The following is an 11,229-nucleotide window of genomic DNA, read 5'->3' as shown; positions in this document are numbered from 1 at the left end:
TTTTTTTTTCTTTATTCTGCGCTTGGGAATGGGCAGCTCTAGTAGAGTGAGACCCTTGATAAGTGCCCCGCCAGGGGTTAAAGCACTTTCCACATCGGGCTGTGGTAGGAACTCCTGGCAAATCAGGAAGAAAATAACTTTAGCCCAAAGTGACGTTTTCTTAACAGCTTAGGCATAGCACTATATTGTACCACTATACACTCACTGGACATATCCCAGCCCGCCACAAATATGCCCTCAGCTACTGAGTCCTGTCTCCGCTCTGCCTGTGGCAGAGCCCTGCTCATCTGCTCTCATCTCCTGAGGCCCTTCTCTATCCTGCCTCGGGCATAACCCAGCCCAGCTAATCGTGTACAACAATGCTCCAGGCTAGGTTACAGGGGGATCTGCTGCCTGGGTTCTAATCACAAGGCGTGCCGCAGCCATGTCATTGTGCTGCTCCATGGAAGTCCCACCTGCTTGCCCCATGTGTACAAGATGCAGGTTCACTGTAGCATGCCTCGTGCTTAGAATGCAGGGGTGCACGCCCCGCGTAGCTTAGAAGGGAGTCTATGTGTAGCAGGACTAATCTTTGTCCCCTGCAGTTTGGCATCTGGATTTAAAGTGATTTTGTGTTGTGGCACATCCCCTGGATTTTGACGTAGCTCGCAGGAGAGAATTGGTGGCTATAACACAGCATTTTCTCCCTGCAGCTTAGAGGCGCTGCACAGGTCTGTTATTTGCATGGTTAATGCTGGGCCTAGACAACAGAACCAGAGCAGGAGAGATCCACGGGACTACTTGTTAACTGATACTTAAAACACTTTTGATGGGTTACATGATTCTCCAAGGACAAGCAGGATGTTAGTCCTCAGCTAAGGGTGACATCATCAGATGGAGCCCCGATGCGGAAAACATATGTCAAAGTTTCTAGAACTTTGCCTGCGCACACTGAGCATGCCCAGCGTGCCCTCTACCACACGTCCACCCGGCTCCCTCTTCAGTCTCTTCTCTTCTGCAGAGCCGTGAGCCTCGCGGTGTGATTGAGCTTGCTTTGACTGTCTCTAGTCTTGTGGAAAACTCTCGTGTTTTTTTTCGCGGTTTTTTTCCCTTCCAGTTCTGTTGTTGGGTCCCTCTCGGTGCCTTCCCATAGCGTCACTAGTCAGGGTTTTCAGTGTTTCAGGTAAGTTTCTTTCCACGGTCGATTTCCCCTCGTGGTGGCGCCATCGCTTTTGATTTTGCAGCCCTTTTATTTTGTCCCAACATGGCCGTGTCCGGTTTTCTCCGATGCCCCCAGTGCCAGAGGACCATGTCTTTTTTTTATTCTTTAATTATTCATTTTCAAATGTACATCAAGATTAAGCTTGAATGGGAAAACATTCAAACATTCATAGACATTAAAACATACATATACAGTACAAAAATAATACAGAAGAAATATAATCAATTGTCACTTCTGAATCTTCCAATGGGGAGGATCCTAACCCAACTGTAAGAAAGAAAGAAAGAGAAAATGTATCTCAATCTGTATATTAAAAGAAAAAGGCTAGTTAGCAGAGGATAATGACTTAACTGATTCGGATCATGACTGATATTCTGGGGCATTCTTAGATTACAGAGAAGGAGTACCCACTGACTGAGGAACTTTATCACTCAAAAAAGATACAAGCTGAGAGGAATGAAAAAAGACATAGGAAACCCCCTGGTATTTTGTAAGACATTTGCAGGGAAACTTAAGAACAAAATGGCCCCTAGTTCCAAAACTTGTTGGCTCTGTGTGCTGCGGCAGTCAAAAAAAGCAAATAGAATATTAGGAATTATTAGAAAGGGAATGGTGAATGAAATGGAAAATGTCATAATGCCTCTGTATCGCTCCATGGTGAGACCGCACCTTGAATATTGTGTACAGTTCTGGTCGCCACATCTCAAAAAAAGATATAATTGCGATGGAGAAGATACAGAGAAGGGCAACCAAAATGATAAAGGGGATGGAACAGCTTCCCTATGAGGAAAGGCTGAAGAGATTAGGGCTGTTCAGCTTGGAGAAGAGACGGATGAGGGGGGATATGATAGAGGTGTTTAAGATCATGAGAGGTCTAGAATGGGTAAATGTGAATCAGTTATTTATTCTTTCAGATAATAGAAGGACTAGGGGGCACTCCATGAAGTTAGCAAGTAGCACATTCAGAACTAATCGGAGAAAAATCTTTTTCACTCAACACACAATTAAGCTCTGAATTTGTTGCCAGATGATGTGATAAGTGCAGTTAGTGTAGTTGGGTTTAAAAAAGGATTGGATAGGTTCTTGGAGGAGAGGACCATTGACTATATTGATCAGATTGACTTGGGAAATAGCCACTGCTATTGCTGGCAGTGGTAGCATGGGATCAACTTTGTGTTTGGATACTTGCCAGGTACTTGTAACCTGGATTGGCCACTGTTGGAAACAGGATGCTGGGCTTGAAGGACCCTTGGTCTGACCCAGTATGTCACTTTCTTATATTCCTCTGGGTTTGTCTAGAGATACCAGGAAAGACCTAGATTTTAAGGTTCAAAAACGATTCCATACAATGAGAATAGAAAAGCCTCAAAACCTAGTATCTATCAGATTCCAAAAGAATAACAGCAACTAAGATAGCAGGAGAAACTACCTCAGACCCAGATGATTCCAAGATTCAGTCAAATTCAAATCTGGTGGTCTTATCGGAGACAACCCATGTATATTCTCATCTGTTGGTGAAGATTTTTTATAAGGTGCTAGATAATATACTCTCGAAGTAATAGGCAAAGTTGATTCACGTATTCTCAAAATTTCCATAAAATATTTTCTCAGCATGTCTTTAGGGGGAATACCGGAATCTTTAGGAAATTAATAAAGCAAAGGTTTTTCCCTGTAGCTTGATTTTCCAACTGTTCCAAACAAGATGATAAGAATTGATTTTCCTTCAGTAGATTTTGCAGCAAAGTAGAATTATTGGCCACTTCTAATTTAAGGGAAGCATTTGTTCTTTTAAAGACTTATCTGATTCCAGTAGCTCAACTTGGGTTTCCAAACCATTCAGGCGTTGAACCACAAGGTTTAATTGAGCAGATATATTGTTATTTAAAGTCTTTATAGCCTTCCAGATAGTTTCAAGAGAAAAGGTAGCAGGTCTTACCAAAGGTAAAGATTGTAAATGACGTCCCTGCACCATATCAGCATTCTCCTCCTCTCTGAGGCGAACTGCCTCTGAAACAGTTGGCTACACTTCAGGAGCATGGGTGTAAGGTGCATCCAACCCCACTCTGACTAGATTCACGGTTCTAGGCCTCTACTCAATGATCGCTGCATCATTGGGCTGCACCAAGTACAGTCGCTTCTCCAGCATCAGAGCCTGGGCAGGATTCAAAGGTGCAATCCAATCCACCAGGGACAAGAATAGCATCGAGTACCCTCCTGCAACTCTCCTCCTGGTAAATGAATCCCCCAAATCACATGGGCATCCATGAGGCAAGTAACGGGTCCTGGGGAGGAGGCAACTGGAACTTCTCGCTCCCTGGCTCTCCGTTTAAGGGTGGAATGTGGTATATTTAGGTGACCAAGAAAATCGGTAAGAGGAGCCCTTAACCATGAGTGACTAGTGCGGCCATCTTTGCCAGAGGACCATATGTATTGCTGATCCTCATGAGGTATGTATCCTCTACCTGGAGCATTGCATGAGTCCGGGGTTGCTGCTTATGCACCCAAATGACCCCGAAAAAACATCTGCTTCGACTCAACAAGATGGATCTGCTCTTTGGGTCAAGGAAGTCTGAGCCATCAGCATCGATGGACCTTGGAGCCACACTAATGGACACTGCGCCATTGACATTGGTTGGACCGTCTGTGCCATTTGCAGATAGGGGCGCTGGATACCAACCGTTGTCTGTCTCCTCTAGGCCGAGGACACCAAGTCCATCGTCTTCAGCCGTGGCACTGGAGAAAGACCAGGCCAAGCATCGAGGGAAGTCTAAGAAGCATCAGCACCGGTCCCCATCGAAGCACTGTGCCAGGCTCAGGGATGCACCAGCTTTTGCCGTGATACCCCCAAAGTGACACCGCAGCAAGGAAGGCCAGGGGTCTGCAGAGGTCTCCACCGGTTCTGGTGCCAGGCAATGATCCACCTCACAGGTCCGAAGAAGATCTGGCCATCCCTTCCTCCGAATCAGTGTTGGCATCTGCAGCATTTGAGGAGGAGCTGGGGTGATGATACTAAGGAATCCTCAGAGGACTCTAATGGTCTTCCATCAGACCCTTTTCCTCCAAATGCACGAAGGAAGTCTCTGCCTGAAGAGTTGACCTTCACAGGGTTTGTGAGGGTGATGGTGGAGGACATCCATTTCAACTTTTGACAGAGGAGGATGCCAGGCACACAATGCTTGAGATCCTCCAGTTTATGGAGCCTCCTACGGAGGTCGTGGTGGTCCTGATACACAAGATCCTTAGGGAGTTGCTGCTGAGGATATGGGAGCACCCCCTCCCAGTGCCTCCTGTTAATGAGAAGGCAGACGCAGTCTACCTCATCTAGAAGACTGATGGATTCAATAAGCATCAGCTGCTTCACCAGTCGTTGGTGGTCGAATCTGCCCTCAAGAGGGCCATGCGCTCTCTGACCCATTTCTCTGCGGCCTAGGGGAAGGACTATAGAGCGATGGACGCTGTTGGGAGGAAGGTGTTCAGGGCACCATGCTTATTTCCCGCATTGCTGCCAACTAGCTCTACATGAGCCAGTAATCATGGGACATGTGGAAGCAGGTGCAGGAGGTGGCTGAGCAACTGCCTTAATAACAGTTAAAATTTCCCTGAAATTTCCCCCTACTAAAGCATCACGCCTCTCGATGACCAAAGACAGAGCTTTTTCGATAGCTGGCCCATCCATATGGAATAGCATCCCTTCAAGTCTTAGAGTGGAGCCTTGCCTGTTAACTTTTAGAAAAAGACTCAAAACCTGGCTCTTTCACCAAGCCTTCGCCGACCCACCAGACAATCACTAGTTGTCCTTCACGCTTACCCGTTATGGTGATTACACTTCACGAATGGACTCTGAATCTTCCAGGTTAAAGCACCATTAAGCTTCAACCCGTGCGCCCTATGATATAACTTCATATTTATTTCCTGCCTTATCTTCTTTCCAGCTTATTGCAAGCTTCCAAGTTCTCTTACCCTGTTGATTGTAACTTTGACTCATTCCTACCTACTGTTTACTTTTTGTTTACTTGAATTGTTACCCCAGTTATATTCTTTGTTAATTGTAAACCGGTCCGATTTGGTTATTTACTATGAAGGTCGGTATATAAAACTGTTAAATAAATAAATAAATGCATGCATGCATGCCACCCTCATGTCTCTGGTGCACAAGGGTCTAGAGCGTGGAAAACATGAGTTTCATGCAACCTACAATGTTTTTGAGATTCTCTGCAGCAGGAATCGCGCCCATAGAATGGCATGGCTGTGGGTCTTGGATCTCTGACCAGAAGTACAAAAATGATTTGCTGACATTCCATGTACTGGGGGGAATCTCTTCAGAGATAGGGTGAGGGATGCTGTGGCCCAACTCCAGGAAAACCATGAAGCCCTCCAACAACTCTCTACCAGTAATCTGGACCTTTCCTCCTCAACCAGGAGGCTGTCGAGACCAGGGACAAGGAAGTCTTTCACCAAAGGAAGTACTATTCCCTACCTCCTCTCTCCCGTCAACATCATCTGGGCTCCTGTGGCCAACCCAGGTAGCAGAGAGCCCCCAAGCCCCAGTCGGCTCCTCTGTCAAATCCAGGGCGGGGTGTTGACTGGGCTGCAGAGAGCATAAGCCAGTCACCTGTACCCAGGGTGATGGACCTTCCAGTTGATGGCAGAGTATGGTTCTTTGCGAACCAGTGGCCCAGTGTAACCTCGGATCAGTGGATTCTGTCCAGGGTACCAATTGAATCTATTGGATGTCCCTTCAGATTGCCCTCTGTGCCCATATTAGGGGCCAGTAGCGCATCAGGAGGTATTATTAATGGAGCTCTCCTCCCTCTTAATGGCCAGAGTGGTCAAGCCTGTACCACCAGGGCAAAGAGGGTGGGATTTCTACTCCAGTACTTTCTAATTTCAAAGAGAACTGGAGGACTCCTTCCCATCCTAGACCTAAGAAAAGTTCAAGATGGTTTCTCTGGGCACCTTGATCCTTCTTTTGCAAAAAGGGAACTGGTTGTGCTCCCTCGACCTAAAGGTCGCATACACTCATATCAAGATCTTCCCCGGTATCAGGAAGTATCTTGATTCATCATGGGAAAGCAGCACTTCCAGTACTGGGTGTTGCTGTTCGGGTTCGCGTTCGCCCCATGGGTCTTCACAAAATGCCTGGCTGTAGTGGTGGCGCAACCCCACAAACTGGGAATGCATGTTTTCCCATACCTAGACGATTGGCTGGTCGAGAGCATGTCTCAGGCAGGGGATGTAAGGTCCATGCTCTTGACCATTCGGGTGTTGGATTGACTGTGTAGTTGAGAACGAACCCTAAAGTCCCATCTCAGCCCGTCACCTCAGTTGAACTTCATAGGAGCCCTGCTAGACAAGGCTTAAGCCAAGGCCTTTCTGCTTTGCCAGAGGGCCATTACTTTAGCAACCATTGCGGCAAAGGTTTATCAGAGCCAGCCTGGCACATGTTGAGGTTGTTGGGCCATATGGCTGCAACCGTCCAAGTCACTCCCTCGGCACATTTACACATGGGCAGATCTCAGTGGAACCTGAGGTCACAGTGGTGCCAGGCTACTCGGAGCCTCTAGCATTGCATCCGAGTCACCCTGTCTCTCTGGGACTCATTGTCCTGATGGTGGGTAATTTCCAATTTCAAATAGGGGATTTCCTTTCGGTGTCTTCCTACTGAAATTTTGCTAACCATGGATGCATCTACCCTGGGTAGATAGGCTCGGTACCCAGAGTCTGTGATCCGCTCAGGAACATTCTTGTCAAATTGGCTTCCTGTAGCTCAGGGTGATCAGGTATGCACTGTGGCCTTTCAGAGATTGGCTGTCCAATAAAGTTGTCCTGATCCAGACCACCAATCAGTTAGCCATGTGGTATGTTAACAAGCAGGGAGGCATGGGATCATACCTCCTGTGACAGGAAGCGGTCCAGATCTGGTCATGGCCCCTATCCCATAGAATGGTGCTCAGGGCTATGTACCTGGCCGGTCTGTCCTTTGGAACCTGTTTGAGGTGTAGAACCCAACTCTCTCCTGCCTCGGGCCTATTGTTTGGGTTCAGTCTGTCTCCCCCTCTGTTACCACCAGCACTGGTGGTGTTGTGTTCGTTGGTACCTGGTTGGGTGTCTATTGGTCCCCTTTTTGAGTTGGGGAGCAGCCTGTAACTAGGGATTTACCCATGTGTGAGGACTACCATCCTACTTATCCTTAGAGAAAGCAGAGTTGCTTACCTGTAACAAGTGTTGTCCGAGGACAGCAGGATGTTAGTCCTCACGAATCCTGCCCGCCACCCTGTGGAGTTGGGTTTCTCCTAGTTTTTGTTTTAATTGTAATTCTGTTATGAGACTGAAGTGGGACCGTGCATGGTATAGGGTACGCTGGGCATGCTCAGTGTGCCTGGTCAAAGTTCTAGAAACTTTGACACAAGTTTTCCGCATTGGGGCTCAATCTGATGATGTCACCCATGTGTGAGGACTAACATCCTGCTGTCCTCGGAGAACACGTGTTACAGGTAAGCAGCTCTGCTTTCTCTGGCACAGTCTGCCATCTGCTGGGTAATTGGGGGGAGCAGTTGTGACAGCTGCATGGATGTATGAGTGCTCGGGGGGTGCATGCCCTGCAGCCTCCTAGCAGATGCTACTCACACTGGATCCCTAATCTGATCTTCAAAAATCCCTGAAAGATCTGCTCTTAAGAGTAAGCGGAAGCCTGCAGCTGAGTCTGGTTCTTAAACGTGTTCAAATGTAACCTGATTGGAGAGTGACTGGCGGTGTGGCTCCTGCAGCACGTGTGCCCGTGCTACACCGCTGAGCTACGTGGATTTCATTCCCTTTTGTTTACGTCAGAAAGACATTTCATTCTGAATAAAACGCCGTGGTCAGTCTCGTAGTGTGTTAGGCCTCACGTGGGAGGGACGGTTGGGCCACCTTCCCTACTGCGCTGCACTTGCCCCGCCCGAAGCCCTAGGGCCGAATGTGAGGACCTTTTACCGTAAAAATGGCGAATGAAAGGAAGGAATGAACCTGACTTAGCCATGGTCATCCCTGCAAAGAATCCCCCATTTTCTCCTGTACTTCTCCTGGTGTATTTTCATCAGTAATAGGAAGTGAGTTTTGCATGTTGCTAAATCTTCCACAACAGTCTCCTGGGGAAAATGTCCATATTGATAATGCAACACTGATGTGAGCACTCGTTTGTAGCTGGAAGTAGCTCTGGATTTCTGTTGTGAGGCCGTGCTGAGAGAAGCACCTGTAGACAGATGGCTTCTACGTTTTGTTTGGCGTGCGTGAGGGCATTACCTCTTAATTTAGGCTTTTCAAGTGACTGCTGCCTTCTACGCTTCTCTGGGCCGTCACACCCTGAGCATTACTGTATCACCCATGAGCATTTCCATTAGTTATCCTGTGAAATATGGCAATATGTTTTGAGGGGGAAAGAATTGAGAAGCCCTAATGGCAAATCCACAAATGCTGTACATTAAAGGTACTTCTTTGGAATTGCATTTGCTTGTTTGTTGTGAGTCTTCTACAGCAAAAATAAAGAATGCAGCAAATTAATTCTCAACGGGAATACACAAGTAATGTGAGTCCTGAAAAGGAAAATCCCAAAAGAGTCTGCACGCAGGCTTTCAGCAGTTAGCCAGCTAAAACTGCTTTTAAAGGTTTTTCCGCACCCACTGGCCAAATTTAACTTTTTTAATTCACAAGGCGGCCAAAAAGGGCCAGTTTATGACTTGATGGGCTAGTGCTGATTCTCAGGCCTAACCAGTTAAGTCCAGTTCCACAAAAAACAGAACCACATTTTAGTATGGCTAGATTTAGGTAAACTGTTCACGTGCAGGTCTAGCCAGGTACCAGCTCTCGCTGCAGCTGGCATGAGCATCTTGTGGAGATGGCAGTATTAACTGAACAGCAAAAGCAATGCATGTCTTTCAGCCGATTAAATAACTGGATCGGTTCAATCAGTGGAGGAATAATTTGGCACCTCACATGTGCAGAGGTGCAGCCATGTCTGGCTCTGAGCCCTGCTGGCCACCTCACTTTACTTGTCTCATAGGAAATAGTTTGGCCCGTGCTCTAAATAAATTAAGCCAAGCTTGAGAAAAAAAAAATCATTTATTTGTATAAAGACCAATGACAGTTTGGAATACATAATTATAAATATCTATAAATAGTAGGCAGATGTTTAACCATTCAAATAAATAAATAAATATTGCAGCACGACACGTAATACTTTCTTAAAGGCTGGTGGTGCCCAGCACCTGATCAGAAGAGTGAACTCAAAAACACTTATGTTATATTTGCATGGCGGCCGGTCCCTACGTTGCATGTCGGGGACTGATCCATGTATGTATTATGGCCAAGCGTCAGTAGTGTGATATTGCAATGGGTGACTGGTGTGACATCATAGATCTTTAAAATCAATATCAACAACCTTTGCATAGATGATAGGCTGCTATAATTTCACAAGGCACTGCAAGTCATGGCCCACAACCAAGGGAGTACAGCTTTCTGATCTTTGGCTTGTGCTAGCCACCCAGCCCCCAAGGTATGTTATAATCACCAGGTATAGGACGCCCAAGAAAGGCAATTCTTTAAAAATCCCATTATGGAGGAGGTGTGGGGCTGATAGCAGTCCCTCTGTGGGAGCAGGACAGTGCTTTTCTGCGTTCTCCTTCCCCTGCCCTGCACGCAGAGCATCCCTCTCCTTATCTCCCTCCTAAATGCTCTCGACGGTCGGCATGCACAGAATAACGGGCTGCTGACCAGGAACTGCGCGGGACACCAGCATATCTTGCATGACGGACTTCGTTTGCAGACAGTGCTCTAACCAGATAGCATTTAGTTACTTGGGTCTGGTTTTGTGGAATTCGGTTAGATAGATATATGGACAAACTCAGGGTCTCATTTACTAAGCATTTTCCCATAGACACAGAATGGGAGAAAAACCTTACACTACTTAGTTGGATAAGTAGGACTCATCCAGCTAAGTGACAGCTGCTGAATATCCAGCTTTACGGTTTAGCTGAATAAGTAGTTAGCTAGATATTAAGTGGGTGGTGCTACTTAGCCGGATAAGTAGCAATATTCAGACTTATCTGGTTAAGACGTGCCTCATAGCAGGTCAGAATTAGCCGGCTAACTTTAAAACTTATCCAGGTATATGCAGCATGCTACTGAATGTCCTGTGTAAGTCTTATCTGGTTAACTTACATATGGGCCAGATTCAAATTCTGGCCTCTTAACTTTTAGGAACAGGTGAAGGCCAGGCTCGCTGGTGATCTTTAGGGATCTGCATCCTCCTGTTTTAAACTCTTTCAGAGGGGTCAGAGGACATGCTCTTCTGATGAAGGGGAGGGAGTTATTTTTGTAATGAGATTTTTATTATATACTGATAGGGAAAAGCAGTTTTATCAAGTTTTAGAAAATAAATGTTATCAGATTTTAAAGACAAGTGAATTTTCAAAGGATTTATGTGCATAAAAGCATATATTGTAGCAATTTTTAAAAATCTATCTACATGGGTAAAACCTATTGAACGTTCAGCCGTATGGAGTGAATTTTCAAAGGACTTGCACACGTAAAAGGAGCAATTTTCAAAAGTCCATCCATGCACATAAAGCCCATTCTTTCTGCATTTAACTTCACACTTTTTTTTCTACTAAACGAAATAATGTGCTCAGCCCTAAAGAAGGAAAAAGAATGCAGAGTTGTATAAACTGAATATTAAAGTCTCGGATGCAGGGAGAATGTGAAACTTCACATTACAAACCAGTAGCAGCCACGGGAGACCCTGGGCACTGGACCTACGCTTTAAACACGGGAACTGACCCAGGGCTCTAATGAGCATTGGCAAAGGCGGATTAAAACCGCTATGTAAAAAAAAAAAAAAAGTCTCAACCATTCCAGCAACTTCCAAGAGCTTAGTAATAGAACAGCAACGGAGTAGAGGATGCAGAGTAGCTGCCCTCTTAATACCAAATGAATGAAGGGAATCCAAGAGGGAATAAGGGAATAAGTAACCTCTTGAGGAAAAGCTGGAATGG

The sequence above is a fragment of the Rhinatrema bivittatum genome, chromosome 4, assembly GCF_901001135.1.
Source record: "Rhinatrema bivittatum chromosome 4, aRhiBiv1.1, whole genome shotgun sequence".
Lineage (NCBI taxonomy): Eukaryota > Metazoa > Chordata > Amphibia > Gymnophiona > Rhinatrematidae > Rhinatrema > Rhinatrema bivittatum.
Note: the sequence above shows the minus strand (reverse complement) of the source record.